The following is a 19,275-nucleotide window of genomic DNA, read 5'->3' on the forward strand; positions in this document are numbered from 1 at the left end:
GAGGCATATTTCTCAGGACCAGCGCTCTGGTGAATGCAATTCCTTACAGTGCTTAAAATGTCCTAAGAGCTGTAAGCTCATAAGGAGTACGTAAGCACCTCCAAAGTATACTAAATCATGAAGAGGCTTTTACAGAAGTCCCAATATACTTCACCTGACAGCAAGATGTGCACTTACAGAGCAACAGACCTTCAGGAGACGTTGTGGTAAATTAAACTGAATAAGGCGAGATTGGTTGGACTGCTGCATGCAAATCTAATTTTACAGGTAACAGATTTCACTAAAAATTGTTTCTCGTACTCAGTGTTTTAAGATGACAATTGGACTTGAAGCTGCTGAACAAGGTGAAGCCTCTTTTCAAAGCAAATGTCTAAATGTTATTTTATTTCCTTATTGTAGGTATAACGTAGAATGGGGTTAAAACCTGAGCCATTCATTCGAAGTGGCCTCTTTTAGGATCTTGTTCCCATCAATGAGAAATGAGGGATCACTAGATATTTTGATGAGTACTTCCTTTTGTCCTTTCGCTGGCAACCTGGTCCCACGTTCCTGCAGTGTGGACATATAAAAAGCTTGCACCAGTTACTATGACTTCATATGCCATGGAGTTTGTGGTCACTAGGTCTACACCCAGCTGAACACCTATGGAAGATTTTGGACTAATGAGGAATTTATTTCCTGCACTTGAGGTTTCCTAAATAAGAAACCGTTTTAATTATAAATACACATTTTGCCTATTCTTTTTTGTGTGCAGAATGAAAGCTTTTTAAGGTGAATGAATGGAAGGATTGCCCATGGTACAGATGATATTGCACTTTAAAAAGCCATTCATTAACAGCCAGTGCTGTGCACAGCATTGATTTTTGCAGCTATAATAAAAGCAGGGGCCGAGCTATTGTTAACCTGTCAGGTAATGTGTTTGCAGATGTTCATGCTCTACGACCGCTGCTTCTCAGTAATGTTTATCCAGCCGTGTTTACTCAAGTGTGTGAGAGCGTTTGATAAGCAGGCGCTCAGTAGCTGCCGAGGAAAGAGCTTCCCCTGACTCGCGCCATGGCTCGAGTCCCATATCCAGGCCCCCCTCCAACTGCTTGTGTGCCTTTATGAAATTTTTAAACGTGAGTGCCATCCCCCCACTGCCTTGGCACCAAGAAGCAGAGAGGGAACTAATATATATATATATATATACTTCTGACCACACAAACATGCAAACAGGCAGACTGTCTGACACTCAAAGCCAGTGCAATCTGTTTAAGATTAATGGTCCAGATTTCTCAGTAATAAAACATCAGATGCATTATTCATCCATATGAGCCTCGCAAGCACACTCTGCTCTTTCACACATTTTTGGAGATTAGGAGCGATGGAGCCACATCCCCAACGAGCGTCTGCTTCTTATATCGGCTGCTTTGGAGTCGACTGGAAAAAATAAATAAACTTTAAGCTAGATAAAACTGACCTGGTTGCTGCAGAGGTCAGGATACGTTCCTTTAAATCCTCGCTGATGTAAGTTCCTTCCACCACCTTGATGTGTCTGCAGATCAGAACCTCCGCCTGGCTTGACTGATAAGACACCTTGTAGAGGTCTGCAGCCTCTGGGAATAACACCCAGCCAAAGACAAGGTCACAACCTCGATCCTCCCTAACCCTGCGTCCCAACCCATCCCGCCAACCTATCTCTGCTTTCCAGGAATATATTTGTTTTTGCAGACTGATGACATGCCAGCAAGGCCTGTGGGACTTAAAAAGCATCTGAAAAGCCTGAAAAGCTGCAGGTTTGATAGAAAGTAACAGTCCCACATGGGCTACTGCAAGTCAAAGGTTAGGCCAACAGAATTTAAGATTTCGTTCTGGGCGTTTTGTTTTGGGGGGGGTTTTCACCGTACACTTGAGAATGAGTTATGACAGTGACTTCTCAAGGTGTGGGAGATATACTACATCTGATAGGGCTGTTAGTCTGGGCTTCCTGCCAAACACACAGATGTGTCTGCTGCCGAATACACCTGCCATCCAATACTCCAAAGTTTATGTGAACATCACCGGCAAAAGATGTAAACACTGCAAATTTAATTAGCGTCAATGAAAATGTATTCTCGTTTCCCCAGTATAATTTCTAATGACTGTGATCCTATCATATTATCCGGTAAGACTAAAGCCACTGCTGCTTGTATCAGGTTTAGTTCAGCCTTAGTTAAATTCATTAGTCTTATCAGGATGTTTCGGGGCTCTGTGGTGGTGATCCATCTCTCAGTGGTCTTTACTCACATCCCCAATGACCTGGCGTCATAATATCAGCTCAGCCATCAGGCGCTCATATCCTCAGACCCCGATATCTCCACTGATAGCCCTGCTGTTTATCGCCGGAGCGGGCAGCTTCTTGGATTAATGCGTGTTATTATTCATGTGGGAAAAACATAGAGGTCTGTGTGCTGTCAGCTTGATCTGTCAGGGAGGATTGCTGTCAGTGGCAGATGTGATCCCAGATATTTTCATCGGTCGCATAAAGGACAACCATTTCCTGCATCCAAATGATTTGATGAATTCATAAAGGAAATTGTTGATTCTTGAGAAGACACAATGGGCTGAGACAAGGTCACGACCTCTACTGCCGTGGGAGGTCGGCTCTTCTCTGTCCTCAGAGGCTATCATCTATCTTGGTTCAGTCAGAGACACTACAGAGAAAGACGCATTCGAAGAATCCTTAATAGAAATCTATTGGAGAGTTCCTTAATGGCAGAAATGTGGCTTTGCCCTCCCCGTTCCCAAAGAGCCAATCAAACTTACTGATCACGCTGCACAAATCACTCACTAATTCTAGTCTAATTTTAAGCACAGCAGTGAAATGAATGGAGTTTACCGCTATTAGATATTTATAGCTGTTCATTTTGTGGCTCGTACATGTGGACTTGTTCAGTTCTTTTTTTTATTTTTTTTTATTTGATGACTTTTGAGTTTTATATTAGCAGTTTTTTTTACAGTTCTTTTATAGTTTTATAGTATATGCTGTATATATAGTTTCTATTCGTATGTCATTTACTAGCGTTGTTTTTGTATTTTTGCTACTATAATGGTTGACAGTTTGTATAGTGCCTTTCAAAAAATGCAAGGAATAAAACCGTTTAAATGAACAAAAACACTAGAGGTTGTTATTAAGCTATGACGTTACTTTTATTATTGTTGTTGTTGTTATAGGCTTTTTATAAAGATTGCATTATTCTACAGTCACACTTGGGGAAAACAGTGTGTAGGAGACCAAAATAAATTTCCCATGACCAAATTATTGCAACTGTGCCATCTTGCTGCCTTGGGTTTCTTCTAAAACAGGGACCAGGTCTGCGACCACTTACGGTCAGGTGCCATCTCCAAAGCAACTTTGGTTCACCAAGACGGTGATAAAACCACAATAAGACAGAGTCTTAATCAAGCCATCAATAGTGGCATAGTTACTGCAGGACAGGCTAAATGACTGCAGGCGCTTTGCCAAGTTGATAGGGTCAAGTTAGCAAATACTTGCAATCATTTTGTGATAATACAACAATTAACTGAAATCAGAATCACAAATCTTTTGCCATCTACAAAGACAAAAATTCGCATTAAAACACAAATTCATATTTCTTCCACAAATTGTGACATAGTCGATTTAGGATGGTGATTTAATTGCACTCAGTAATGTTATTTTTATAGAAATGTAACCAGAATACAACCAGTTGCCAACCCGTTGATTTGCAAAAAACTCACATCATAGAAAAGTTGCTAGCATAGTTGGTTGCTATCAGCCACTGTGAGTTACCACTTTGGATCCTTATGTTGACCATGTTTAGAGACAGAAGACACCATGTTTGTAACTACTAAGATTGCAGCTAATGCTAGCTAGCTTGGTTAGCAACATGCATATCACGTTATGGTTGTACTGCTAGGTAGATAAAATAAGAAGAATTTCATGAAATGCAATTGATTACCAAAAATATGATGGAGAGGTGGAAGTCCACCCACCTGTCAGTGTCCTAATTATGTTTCGGGTTTAGTTTAATTGAAATATGCAATTATTATTTTTTTGCATACAGTTGTGAAGAGGAGGAACTTAGCTACACAGACTAACACCTTTGTTTGTACTAGGCTATAAAAAAGGTTATTTTTGCTGTAAACTTCAAAATTTTATCATGGAAGTCTATGAGGCTTGACAGGCTTTTGGAAAAAGCCTCAAGTTACTGCATGTTATTGCCAGATTACTGACCTATAACAGCTTAAAACAGTAACAATCCCGGCTTTGAGTGTTCATTAGAAAATATTACATTTTGAAATGAAAACTAAAATAAAAATCTCTTTCTGGCACGCAGTTAATGACCCATCACTCATTAAATGTTGCTGAATCTGAGTTGAGTGCTTACACTACACCTGATTGTACCTAAACTGTAACGCTCACACAGTGGCCTCATTGAGTAGAGGACGTTCGTGTAACAAATGCCTCCAGTGAGCAGGATATTTTTCATCTGCCTACCTGCTCCAAACGGAGGAGTGTCAGGCACCAAGGATTACTTCAAGATACAAAAGGGAGCCTGTTCATCATCTAGAATGGGTTTCAGCAGTTTGGGTTATCTGATGTTCTTCCTCCAGCAGCACTACGGCCGGGCCCAGCCCAAACATCAACACCTCGCCACCGTCAGGAATCCAAATCCCAGCAGATTATCTTTCCAAACATTAAGATACGCTCCTTCTCCGCTCTTTGGGTTTGACAGAGTGTCCCATTCATGCCTGTTGGGAACAGTGGCCAAGCTGTTCATGCCACAAATCTCTCAGGGAGGGAGCTGAAAAAGTGCCTCAGACGTCAATATTTGATCGCTTCCACAGAGCTGCCTGTGTGGAAGAGCCTGTGGATGCGTGGTACACCCATGTGAAAATATACACGTGTGGATTTAGGAGTTTATATGTGTTTTTGCTGAATCTGTGTGCAAATTTCAAAATAAAAGTCAACAAAAATGAAGCAGTTAAGCGTAAAGAGTACCAAGACACCATCATATAGTTTGTGCAAATAAGTAAGGCTGTTCCTTCTTTGTATGTGACGTCGAAACCTTTGAAAAAATCAATAAATATATCAACAGGAATGAAGGCGTTTGAAGAAGCATTTTTCAGCCAAGAATTGTACTCCAGCAATGGCTGCTCTGACCAAACCTCACGGCTGAATTGGATTAAAGAGCTACTGAACTTTGTCTGCATTATATATTTTTCCATTTGTCACATAAATCCCCTTTCTCCTTTTGCTTTGTCTCTTTAATCCCTTTTTATGTTCTCTGCCAAAACACACATCAGGGAGGAGCGGTCGAGGAATGCTACCTTTCCAAATATAAACAAACACTTAGTGTATCCACACTGGTACCAGTGTTTCCAGACAGGATGGGAATCTAGGAAACAGGGAGGGGGGAGTCTGTTGTGTTGCCTGTGCCCAGATTTTACAAGCTTGGGGGTTCGCTGGGTTTTTATTATCATCTGGGGGCCAATATTCAGCCAGGTGTACTCTGAGCGGGAGGGAGGGTGGCGATGACAGAAATCAAAAGGAAACCTGGACCTGACAAGCCGCAGGAGAGCACCGGGGAAACCAGGGAGGCTGCTACACGAGAGAACGAGAAAGCAAGTGAGCGTCAAAGAGGATGAGAGAGACAAAGGGTACAAAGAAAGAAAAGGGATATTTAAAACTGCAACAGCTGCTGGGGAAAGAGCTAAAACGCGGTTTTGATATTGTGATTTTGACTTTACCCGAGGAGGTTTATTTTTTCTGTTGGGTGAGATCTAAAAGGTTCAGATAAAGTCGTGGACAGTATACAGTCAACACTGAAGTGCCTTTGCACCTGCACGCTTGTCTGTTGTCTGTTTGTTTTGAAATGTGCACGTGAGGATGGATGACTCACTGCACACAAAATCTACCAACAGGTACAAGTAAAGTAACCTGAACCTGAACGGACAGCGAAGGATGGCAGTGACCACATTCGCACAGGTCGCCTGGTGGGAGGCAAACACTCTGAGACAGATTGGTGAAGATTTGCGCGTCTCCACTATATAGGAGCTACCAACACCCAAACACCACATACAGGCTATGTCAATAGTGCTGTGCTGGATGGAGCGTGATTTACTGGCTACGTTCCTCCATAATAGCGATGGAGAGTGCTGTTTGGGTAGGGATATCTGGTCCCATTGACATCATAGCGAGCCAAGAGTAGGACAAACTGTCTGAAACAGCTTATTTAGAGCCGTCTAAATCCTGAGCTTTTGGCTCACAGGGATTACTTGTATATACACTGACCTCATTGTTTGAAACTTAGCCATGTTTAATATGAGCTTCCACCATTGTAACAGTAAACACAAGACCAAAAAAATCAGGAGAAACATAATAATAATAATCCCCTTCAACTGAAGTTTCCCAAGACCAGAACCGTAGAGTTAAATCGCAGCAGCTAGCTACTATTAATTATGGCATACATATAAACAGAATACGTAAAACACTGTTGATTATGTCAGTGATTTAAGCCAAACATCAGTCAGTCCTGAGCCAAAGGACGAGTGACAACACTTTGGGGAAAAAGGAACAAAAAAAAGAAAAAACGAGCATGAGAGAAATCCTTTGGCAAGTGACAGAAGAAGGGGCAGATCAGAGCAGAGGGCTGATGCTAACCAGATGTTGGTTGGTTCGCAGGGGTAAGCTGGGCTTCTGTTTATGCAGGCTTTGACAGACAGGCACCACACCTAACCGAGCCACGCTGTAGCCGAACAGTTCTCCAAGAGGAGGAAGGCTCGATCCAGCCGCAGCAACGGCGCTCACTACACGGGAAATAGGTAGATTATAGATCGAGCAAAAGACCTCAAGAGGATCCATTTAGCACTATCTGCCTGATACTTATTGTACACTCTTTGGAGGCTTTGTTTGCACTCAATGCTTTTGGCTTGTTGCTGGTACGTTCTATATTTCAGTGTGTGTGTGTACAATTCTGATACAAAACCCACGAAGCAAGGTTTAAAAAGAAATCAGGAAAACATTACCTACTGTGCCAGAGTTCAGCTGAGAGGACAAGAGAGAACAGCATCTCAGGTAACAAATCAAAACCCGCAAACAGGACGAAATCCCTTCCAAGCGTGTGTTTTTGCAGGATATTTCTTGCCTGAGACACTCCATCAGATTCCCTGACAGCTCACGTACATTAGCTTCAGGACTCAGCTTTATCACGGCCTCTCCTCTGTTTAATCCAGAGGCTGATTTATTGACGGGGCCTGTCTGTGCGCTGAGTCGGCCAGCCCAGGTGCCGGGCAGATGTCGAAGCGAGCTCGGAGGCGAAGAATTGCATTCCTGCTAGAGAAAGCATTAATGTCAGCCTCTGATTTTCGGCACTGGTAGGAGGGGAAGACAGAGATTGCCTCGGAGGCATGCAAGGAAACCATAAGCAGAGAAATGGTAATGTGACAAGCAGTAGGCTCCTGTCATCCACAAACCCACCTGTGCCACTCATACTTATCAGATCCACATCCCCTATCTGGCCTGGCAGACACAGGGTCCAGATATAGTGCGGTGTTTCTTTTTTTTAACTCAGGAAGCTAGAGCAGAATAATAATAATGAGAAATGTGAAAGGAGATAGGATATGGCGACTTCTGACCTCTGCAGCAGGACTCTTTGCTATGATTATTACAGTGGTCATGAATTATTTCTGCGGTGATCTGGATGCTCACTGCATCTTTCCAGACAGATCGTGGGGGAGGCGGCAGCCTCGGGGTTAACACAACAGGTTTGTTTGAATTCGAGGTCCAACCAGAAAGAAAACTGAGTGTGGTGGGGGGGAAATGAATGAGGACAGAATTCCCTAAACAGACAGGTGCCCATGACCACCACTCGAGTATTCTTCGAGGCTTCAGAAATAGCAGTGACTTTAAAGGAGAGAACTGCAATGATAGTTTTTGGGGGGGGAGTGGACAGGCGGATGACTAACTGACAACTAAACAAATATTTTTAGTCACAAAGGGCGGGGTGTATCATCTAATGAGTGCATTTAGGCATGTTCATGATGAACTACCAAAGTTCAAACTAAGCATCAGAATAGGGAAGAAAGGTGATTTAAGTGCCAGATGGGTGGTCCAACTATTTCACAAACTGCTGATCTGCCAAACAACCTTCAGTAGAGTTTACAGAGGATTAGGGCTGCCACAAACTATTATTTTGATAGTCGACTAGTCACTGATTATTTTTGCGATTAGTCGACTAATCAGATCATGCATCCATTGGACGTAAAACTACAGCTTATTGCACCAGCAGCATCTGCTCTTATATAACTATCATTAGCTCACAGCTTTAAGTGTTTAAGGTATGTGCTAACTAAAAATAAAGACAAGATGATAAATTTTAATGAAATTTGCAGATTGTTTCGGTGGAGTTTAATAAACTCAGCCGTCTGCTCCTTGCTATCTAAAATATAACAGGACACCGGAGTATATTCTCGACCATCTCACACTTCTGATGATCTGCTTGACGTTTATTCAGCTGTGTAAAAACTATAACTTTAATCTCAGCTAAACCAATTCACTCAGGAACAAAACAAAAAACTGAAAAAAATCAAACAATAACATTTTTAAGTTATCTAAGTGACTTATATATCATGTTTAACCTGAGTAGCGAAAGACGGTGGTGGGTTTGAAAACGATTTGCCGGGAGTCCGGTGCTCTCACGGGCTCTAGTGAGCCTTGCCCCCGGCTAGCTATCGAGCTAGTGGGTAACAGACGTCTCCGAAAACGTCGGAGCGCTTTTGAAAATATGTGGTGTCTTGATAAACTGAGCAGATATTTGAGGTTTGCACAGCTACAAAATATATTAAACGTTTATTTTGTGACCCAGAAAGAATAATAAGAGTAATATTAAAACTAACTAGCTGCCGCCATTGTTGGAACCTGAGCTGGGCCGCGCTATGAATTCTGGGATAGGCTGGGCCACGAAGGATACACTCGACCCATCCTTCAAATCTGGGGAAATGAAGGGCACATTTGTCGGCTGCATTTGTTGGAGTCTTTGAATTTGAACAGCCTTCGTCTTGTCGCTGTGACGTAATCGGCCTACAAATGTGGGCACAGGAGGATGCGGTTCCTGAATTTGGACACAGCTACGATACCGGAGACAGCTTCTTCTTCTTCGAGGTTTAACGGCAGCTGGCCTCCTTGTGCATGCAGTGCTGCCAGCTCCTGTTTCAGTCCGTTATTACACTCTTAAATCCTACTACTTATTTCTGCGTCTTTCAGGATCTTACAAAGCTTCAAATGACCCGTCAACTATTAAATTAGTCGTCAACGATTTTGATAGTCAACTAATCGTGGCCGCCCTACAGAGGATAGTCTGAAAAAGAGAAAATATCCAGTGAGCAGCAGTTCTCTGGGAGAAGATGTCTTGTTAACGCCAGAGGTCAGAGGATAATGGCCAGACTGCTTCAAGCTGATAGGAAGGAGTCAGGAAATCAAATAACCACTTGTTACAGCCAGGTTACGCAGATGAGCATCTCCACAGCAGCAGAACACGAAACTGAGACGACAATTCAGAACCACCAAAACTGGACAATAGAACATTGGATGTTCTGGTCTGATGAGTCTTGATTTCTGCTCCAACGTTCAGATGGTACGGTCATCTGTGTGATACGGTCATAGGGTGTGCCGGCTTTTTTTATTTAAACATAAAAACAATCACTTGAGCCTAAAGGAAAAAATTGGAATACTGTGAAAAAATGTTGTTATTATTCCTGCCCTACAGGATTTCAAAAGCAAACACATCATTATGCTGTTTTGATGGAAACTGAAATTCTGACACTTTTAACTCGTCACAGAAAGACCATGTAGGGCTTACAAATGTGTCTGCAATTTGCGGGTGACCATCATTGAAACATGACGCTGAGTCCGTTTCCGATCTGCGGGTAAGTGCCGCCTCACAAAGCTTACAGGAAGATTTTTGGTCTTATATTTCAATTTCCACGTGAGTGCAGCAGTTTAAGCCTGAAGACATTATCTCCAGGCTACTGCATCCATTTCATGGGTTAATGTGAACAAAGACCTCTCACTGCAGCGGCTTACCGCACTCTGTCAAGTGATCTGACAGAAGACTGAGGGTCCAATAATTCAGCAGCATAAAATATTTAAATCGACCATCATTGACTTTTAAAGGTATTGTTGCGGCCCTTTTCGGGAAGCTTTTTACGGTCAGAGCTCATCCAGGTTAGGAAGGAATTTCAATATGAATCTGGAGCCAACCACACGCTGTATTTACACAGTTAATGGCACTAAATCTTTGTTATCATCTCAAGTGGAGTCGTATTTTTAGCAGCCATTTTTTTGTTTTATTTCATCCAGATGGGAGCCGGGGAGGAATCTGACATCAGTGCTGTTTCTCATTAAGCCTCTCAGATGAGGTGACATCAGTAGACTTTTGCAGCAGGGCTGAAATACACTGGATTTCTCCTTGAAACAGGCGTGGGGTTAAAGGTCTATCTGATAAATAAATCACATTTCCATCAACACAAGAACTCATTTTCCAAACAGGAGCCCAAAATCAAATATTATTTGTTTGTGCTAAAATTAAGTTCATATCCTCACAGCACTGAAACTCTTTGAGATATTTCCAGATATTTCGGAACGTGATAGTGTCGCTACTGTGGGAAAATCTCGCAGAGCAAGGACCTGAATTTCCTTTGCTTACACCAGCTATTTGCTCTTACAATAACAACACTGTTCCATCATTATTATTTGTGTACTCGGCTAACCCTCTTTATCTGGGGCAACCCCCCCTCTTTTTAGCGAATGCTCCAGCATTCTCTGAACCCTCTGGAAGCCATTTCTCAACCAGACCTTCCAATAGGCTGTTTGAAAGTGAGGCACCAGCTTCATTCTGAGAGTTTACAATAGCACACCCATCAGATGCCCTCTGCCCCTAAAAGCATTACCTTCAGCATGAGCTTTTTACCATGGTACATAATACAGGACATGCTAGAGCACTCTGCATTGTTCCACTTGTAGGTCAAAAGTTGGGCTGATCACATTGGCTGTAGCATTAATGGGGGTGAGCAGACAAGATCCTTTCACTCCATGGTAGAGTAAACAACTCTCACTCCTATAATATCCTGTTGTGCAGAGGGGCTGGAAACAAGAATGATTGGAGTCCCATGAAGCTGTAGCCCCAAAAATGCAACTTAATAAGTTAAAGTTTATGAAAAAATCTTGAAAACATGCTACATAAACTGGAAATATAGAGTTTTTGCCACACATTCACATTCACTGCAGTGCTTTAATGGATGGCTTTAATATTATATGTAGTTTAGGGTTAGTATCTTGCTCAGGGACACTTCGACACACGGATTAGAGAGGCTGGGGGTTGAACCATATCTTCCGAAGAGCAGAGAGTCCCGTTTATATCTGCCCTGCAATTTTAAATGTATTTGACATAAAAACTAAAATGAGGGATTCTTTTCATTACTCTTAGCTCTTTCATCTGGTTTAGATTAGTGTGGATATTTTTTACGGTTGCAAATATGTCAGATCTCCTGTTTAAATAATTTGGTGAAGAGTTAATTAAGAAAAAATGATAAGCACAATTTCATAATTTGAGAGGCATGCTTGTTCGCTCTGTCATTAATTTGGGTAAGAACATCTTTCATATCTGTTTGTTAAACAGCAAGCACCTAATGAGCTTAGTTTAGAGTTAAAGATAGAAACTCCGTGTTTGGTTATCACTGATCTTTCACCATCTTTTATGGGGAGGAAATTGTTACTTTCCCTAGTCTTGTGTTGCATATCAGGTGCTGATGACTGATCGTGGCGTTTTGGGTAACGAGGCCTGAAAGGAGAGACTAAGTCAGTGTGAAAGTTAGTTGCAATGAGAAAAATTAGGAGCTTTCAGCATCACCCCATTTCACCATTTTAGCACATAAGAGGTCCATTTACTGTGAAACCTGTCCTGAGATTATTCAGATGCTTTCCAGGTTACCGGTCCATGCTGGACTCAAGCCATGCAAGCAGTTGGGGAAGTGGGTCGGAAGAGAAAGGCTTAATAATGCACTAATTCAACCAGTTTGACTTGATTTTCACTGACCTCTCCTCAGTGTCTCAGCTTAGGCAGGGATATGAGAGGGGAGGGGTGGGGAAGAGAGAAAATCCAATCAGGGAATACCTCCAAAATAAAAACCTGTTTCTGAGTGAATAAATTGAAGGAGGCAGGATTGCATTGCAATATTCAACAAAGGCCAAATACAGGATGCTTTGTTGGGCAGTAATCACACGAGGGCCATTTCCAGCAAATTCATGATAATCCCAGAGAATGAAGGTAATGGAATAATCATAAGGCTCTTGTTTGCGCTGCATAATTTTCCGCGTGGAAATCTATTGGCTCCTACAGCTGTTGAGCCAGATGGATGTTGGGTTGCTGTGTGATAGCCCTCTGGTTAGCTCCCACAATAGCCCTTCATTGACCATGGGACCACACACAATGGCGATTGTTGACCACTGGAGCTGCAGACAATCAGCCCTGAGGGTCAAACGGGTCCTCTGCGAAAGCATCCCTCATTCAATCCTGTTCACCTGAGGCTCGCTCCGCCTCATAAAACCCCAATCACTGCTCTGCTGTCTGGCTACGGGGAGGGAAAATCATTGAGTGCCATGAGCACATCAACATAAAATTGACTTATGGACTCATGCAAGGTATACAGATGATATGATATCTTTAGAAACTGGGCAACACTCAATAATGTCAGTGGCTCCAGCAGCCGGATGAGCCATACAGACAAACATTGCTGCATGCAGATGACATTGATTAATCCCGTTTCGCTCTGGTAGGAACAAGCTAGCTTTTAATGTTGGAGTTTAGCATTCAAATAGCTTCATCTTATAAATCAACCACTATAAAAGGATGTTCAGTTTTTTTAATACTTTATCTTTGATTATTTAAGAAATCAGCATTTAAAGGTTGGAACCAGGTTGGAAGGATGAAGCTAAACTAATTTAAGACAGACTTTTTTCAGTGTGTAATTGCATAATCTTCTAGCCAGTGACTTTCCTTTAAAATGGTGCGCCATCAAAGAAGCTTTCCCTCTAATCATTGTAATAACTCTGCCCTGCACCTCAATTGGATGCTTGGCATTTGAGATAATGTGCCCACAGTGTCACGATAAGTGCTTTAGAGCCTCAAGAAAGCAATCGAGTACAGTGTTGAAATGCAGATTGCTTTCAAAAAAAGAAGCAGGCTTCCTTTCCAACCTGCAGTGTGATTAGCAAAGTTTATGGTCTGTATTGCCAAGGCAGGGAAAAGACTGAAATGGACTACCTATCGGCCCTGACAGGACCCAACGATAGCAGAGCTGGCATGAAGGTCATTGCCTCTTGACTGGTGAAAGTGTAGCCAGCAGGCAAATATGGTGAGCCGGACTGCACTCAGCTCCCTCTCTCCCTTCTCAGTGACTTTTAACAGAGTGGAGACAAGGCTAGCATCAGCCGCAAACGCTTCTGACAGTGTGCATTAGCCACGTCAGAGGAGACCGGGTTCCCTGCAAACAACACCTTATTATAACGCGACGCACTGCAGCAGTTTGAGGCAAAACAGGTCCCTCCGCTTTTGTTGCCTCCGCTCCGTCGCTTTGTTTGCATATGAGCGAGTTCCAGCGCAGGATATTGTGGAGAAACATTGCAGAGAATGGCTTATACAATGAAAATAACCACTGGCGATTTTTTGTAAAATATGTCAGAGAGAATTAAAACCATTTTACAACAAGAAGCAGCACAAACCAGAAAGCTTCCTGTTATCAGACTTGAAACTCCAACCAGGAGTTTCCACCTCCTCTAACGTACCCTTGCAGCGATTACAGGAATGGCTTTCTATTTTCAACTTCCTCATCTGAAATTTACAGAGTTTTTGAGTGGGTTTTGGTTAGATAACTTCATGGTACAGTAGGTTATTGTTTTAGTTTACTGAGTAGCAAAAAAAAAACATTGTGTAGGTTAATCAGCATCAGTTCATCAACTAATCAATTAACAGTTTCAAAGATATTGGTTGGAAAATACAATATTTAAAATACTGAACCTTCTTCTTCATAGCTTCTGCAGCTTTTGGGCCAAATCCTGATTGTTGGTGATAATTCCTGCACTATCGGTTCTTGACATTGACAGCCTGGAGCTTCTGCATACCCACCTGCTTTTTAAAGACTGACCAGTACAACAAACATCCTCAGAGACCAGCTTCTTCTAAAGTTTCAGGGGTAGTTTAGTGGAAATCTGTGTATTTTCCAGCACACAAAGTGGCTCTGAGAGTATCAAATTAACATTTTGGATCCATGGTCCTGCGTTTGACTCCACAGAGTTTGCATGTTCTCATGCATGTCTCCCAAATGCTTGACGGAGCTGCAGAAGCTGGTGATAGCCTAGCATACTCAGCCAGATGGTGGACATGTACATGCTCATACAAGTTAGTTGTGCTTGAGTACTTTGCTCACACTATACGTCTACACAAGTGGCACACCGCTTTGGTTACATCCTAGGTTTACCTCTTTCATCTGGTTTAAAGCCAAAGAAATCCCAAATTGCCAACGTTATATTTTTTTTAGTGCTGTTAGCGTTAACGCTCCATCATCAGGACAAATGCGATTAACAATTAACCCATCTGGAGCACAGACTGAGTCAAAATCCCTGAAATGTCTCTGTCAATGCATTTCAGCCAGTTTGTCCAAAGTTTGTTCGTTCTGCGCTCCAGATGGGTTGAGTGTGTTAAATCACTGTTAATCGTGTTAACACCGCCTTAACACTGACAGCCCTAATTTTGGGGGGGAAATTAGCTCATCCATGTTTGGACTGTGTTGTATATGCGCAAATCAGTCCATGCATGATTACATTGCTCCACCCGATTATTGGACGGACGATTGTCGGTTGAAAAATTTTTACATATCGCCCAACCCTAATGGCATACAACTGCAGATATTATGAGGGAGAAGGGTTGACTTTTTGCATACATTTGATTTATTTGCGAATGAAAGCTTTTAAAATGTGTAAAACGCAGGAGATTATTACCTTGATGCGTCCTGGTGCAACAAAGCTTCAGCTACAAACATCTGTGCCAAATGCTCCAAAAGCAGCTTAAAATGAAGTTAAGGTTGCTTTTTCAGATTGAGGTTATTATAATTAAACTAAAACTAAACTAAAAGATAAACAAAATAAAAACTAGAACTCTACTAGAACTCTAGAAAGTTCAAATGAACTTAAACATTTTCAAAAAAATAACTACAAATAAATAGATAACTAATGTGGAACAAGCAAGCTCACTCTGAACTGAACTAAAAGCCCCACACTGTGATACAAATCAGCATTCACACTCCCGTGACAAGTGTTCTTGTAAATGCCCTGAAGCATTTAGTAGCCAACTTTATTTTTGTCAAAATCTGCTCCACTGCCAACGCTTTTTAGAATTTCTACAGAACTTCATTAAATTTTCTATTCAAACCTGTTCAGCTCCGCTCACTTCCTTAGTTAAACCGTATTTCCCTGTTTGTTGAAGCCCTGAAGCGTCACACGCAGGTTATCCAGCCACACCTCGACTATACCAACAACACATTCTGAAAGACAATGTGAAGCTGTCCTGACGCATGTATGCTTTCCCCTCTGGGCTCCAAACCTGTGATGCCTCACACAGCCGGGCAGGTGATCTTTTGTTTGGGAGGGAGTTGATGATAAAACACGGACAAACACATTAACTCCCAGTGTGTGCACAGTATGAGAGCAAAGAGCTTCAGCGCAGAGAGGAAGGGAACTGAGCAGTGAAAAAGCAGAAAAGATGAATGAGGCCTCAAAACAAATAAAGGAGAAAAATGAAAGACAACTGTGCAGCAGGCTTTCTCCCCAGTGTATAGGCAAAATATAGCAGCACTATTGTATTGTCTAGCTCTGCTGCTGGGGCCTGACAGGCCCTTTAATGCTGTAGAGCCGTCTGTAAGAGGCTGTCATCAAAAGAAAAGCACAGGGGACCAGAGGACGGTCGGTCAGGGCCCGGCCACTGTGCGGGGACACAACCAACTGGAGCACCTGGAGCTCAGAGCGGGCACACAAAAGACGCACACACCGATGCTGACGCACAAACACAGCTACACACACGTGAGATGACCATGTGGCGGCACACACGAACCTCTTTTTTAGTGTATTTGCTTGCACATGAGCAAGCAATGATAATCTGAGTGCACATGAATGCTCACATGCTGCACACATAACCAGTAAGAATGTGTGTAATATCACCAAAAACCTGACAGCAGTGGTCAGTTGTTAAATGCAGTTAAAGCAGCAGCTGTGTGGTGGTGACCTCACGGGGTTGTGTTAGTAAATGCATAAAAACAGTGCAAAGACAACGAATAATAGTGGTAACCAGGAACTTGGACTTGAGACGCTTGTTGAAGAGGAGCGGCAACTTTCAGGGTTGAAAAATGAAGCCAGCACAGGGGTTTCAAAAACTGCAGTTCCTTCTAGTGGCCACTTGAGGGTGTCTGTGATGAAAATCAATCCAAATATACTTCCATGATATAATGTCAAACTTCACAGCGCAACATAAACACATTTACAGCCTGACGCTAAAAGTGGTTTTGGCCTTTATGAGTAATTTCCACCTTCGTGACAGCTGTACATAACATGGAAGTTTTACATGACTCAGTAATTTAAAGTGTACGAAAGCTTAAAATTGTTTAGGGTGGGGCCTCTTTGAGTGACAGACAAGTCCTGAGTAGTCTAGTTTAGTGCCTAGTTTGGTTCAGCTATCCAGATTCTCTAATAAGTTCATTGTAATTTAAGTCTGTCTTTAGCTAAACAACATTAGCATCCCACTGATTTCCATTGCTGAGCAGATTCTGTAGGGGTACTGTGCAAGTGAAGCAGCACTTTTGTCCATATAGTGTGTCCTGGATCCTCTTTGGGCACTAAGTTCTACACTAAACTTGTGCAACCGTTTAATAACAACCACAACTTCTGAGCAAAACACAATTTTTCTGCTGATTATTTTTTTTGGAGCAAAAAAGCATGAATTTTCTGAACTGTATAACTGAAAGTAAATCATTACCCAGCTTCTTGAAACAGTGTTGTGCTCGCTTTCAAAGGCAACTGTATTCACGACTGATTTTCTGGTGAAGGTCATATAAGAGACAACGACAGTCTGCCACAGATTTACGAGTAACTGTTGGGATATTGAGCAAGACGTGAAAGACAGTAAATCCCGCTTGTGCGACTGCGCATCGCTGCAGCTTCAACAGTTATAATTACAACCATTCTCAGATCGATATATCTGTCAGTGTCTGACAGCTGGCTTCCCGTAGGAGCAGATTCTCTCTCGTAAGTGAAAAACCCAACGTTCACTATAACCAACTCACCTAAATCTCTCTGCTGAACAACACTACCTGCCCACAAATTGAAATTTTGCGTATTCACCGCAGCACCAGTGAACACCGTGACCTCGATATTTTCGGAAGTGTGTTTGTGTGCCTGTTTTGGGTGGTAGCTGTTGTGGCGACAGTATAATGTATGCAAAGCTCCGAAGCCGAGTTTCGGCTGTTGAAAGCCAATAAGGCGGTATCAAAACGAGGGCAGAGTTAATTAATCATCTCGGCTTCCTTTTCATGGCCCTCCCGTGACTGTCCCGGGGGCTCGTGTGTGTGTGTGTGTGAGGCAGCAAAAGCAAGGCAGGGAGGCAGGAGGGTGGTGCAGGTTGCAGCTGGGGGTTATTAGCATAAAGTAATGTGAGCCAGTAGACTGCTGAGCTCCTGTAAGCCTGCTGCAAACCTCCAAGGACAAAACAGGAAACTAATGACACCAGATTTATTCACTGACCACGGGGAAAGATAATTAAAAGACAGTAGATGACGCTGCGATTTAAAATCATTTACCAACTACGCTTCTTATGACATTTTTTAAAAACACCACATCAGCTCTTCGGGATGCCGTAACCAGCGCATTTGAAAAGTCACAGTGGTGGTTTTACTGATTTTGTGTGACGAGAAACGATGCCTGCCATCAATCATCATCACCATCAAACTGTGACTCTGGATGCCGCTGCTAATTAAACATCATACGGGAAAAGCAAAATGTTTTCCCAAAGATTTCATACATTTATATTGTTTTGTTTTCTGAGCTCTTCCTCGAGCCGTCTCGCCGCCACCCATAATTAGTTTTAATGTTTTGCAGCTGCGAGCAGCTCATCTCTGTCTCTCGGTGCAGTGCGATGTGGCAGCTCAGCTCCATCAAAACACAAAGGTCACGTCCAGGCTCACACCCTCGTTTATTCAGTCAGTAGTTCGCTCACTGCCGAGGCACAGGTGTGCTATCGCACAGCTGCTTTTAGGATGCAACAATTGGGACGTGTTGCTTTTTGGCTAAATGCTAATAACCTGCTGTTTAGCACCAAATCACAACAACAGTCACCTTGAGTCGCATTACGTTACACTATAAAGAACTTACAATAACACAGAGAGAAGAACACTAATAAAAGTGTATGGCTGTAATGTTCTGCAGAAATAATTTCTTTAAAACTGCCTCAATCAGTATTTTTTCAGTTCCCACCCTCACCCCTAGAAATAAGCTAGGTCACTAGCTTTGGTTTGGGAAAGGCCTCATCGTGATACTTGTGAGAGGAGCTGACAACCAGAGAAAAAGGGGGAGGGAGGTTGGGGTATAAAAACAAGAGTAAATGTGTAACTGATGCAAGTAGGCATTTATGACCAGAAGGGGAGTGTTTGGGGTGTGTTCCAGCTCCTGAAATTCAGATAAATGACCTCCAATATATAAGCCATGAAATGCAAAAAACTACTTGTATTAGCACGCTTGGTTTTAAACCATTAGCAAGTCACAGTTTTCAACATAATAGCTGCTTCCAGCAAGTCTTTCCATCTTGCATAATACTAAAAAAAATGGAAACGATTAAGGGAACTGATACGGTACGCTTATTATGGTCCGCCTGGGATTATGTAATGGATGAAAACATGCAAAATGAGATGGATATTGAGTACAGAAAGGATCTTTTTGTCCTTTGTTATATCTTTATTTTCATTATGGCCACAGGGAGAGCTTTTATTTTGGCAGCACAGTCATTGCCAGCTGAGGAGAATAAAGAAAAGGGAGAAAAAAAAGCACTCCTGGTCTTTTAAGGTGCTTCGCAAGCAAACGGAGCGCAAAAACTCAGCATTTGCTCTCGGCCTCAGAGCGCCTAATGCTTTCATTCAATTGACAGTAAAAGCAACGTTAACGGGGAAGAGTCGCTCGTG

At 42.4% G+C, this 19,275-nt stretch overlaps 1 protein-coding gene across 8 annotated transcripts in view; it reads right to left on the reverse strand.

The window, feature by feature from the left end:
- The window catches only part of LOC102311757 (nck-associated protein 5), a 177,153-nt gene that overhangs the window by 124,507 nt on the left and 33,371 nt on the right, over positions 1-19,275 (reverse strand). The window contains exon 1 of one of the 8 annotated variants that reach the window (XM_042219827.1): positions 1,460-1,624. The exons of the other annotated variants lie outside the window; for them this stretch is intronic. The gene's annotated coding sequence lies outside the window, so the exon portion shown is untranslated. Of the gene's footprint in view, positions 1-1,459; positions 1,625-19,275 lie in introns of those variants that run through there. 8 annotated transcript variants of the gene reach the window in all.

This window comes from Haplochromis burtoni, unplaced genomic scaffold (assembly GCF_018398535.1).
Source record: "Haplochromis burtoni strain Fernald_Lab_line unplaced genomic scaffold, NCSU_Asbu1 Contig_38, whole genome shotgun sequence".
In the NCBI taxonomy this organism is placed as follows: Eukaryota; Metazoa; Chordata; class Actinopteri; order Cichliformes; family Cichlidae; genus Haplochromis; species Haplochromis burtoni.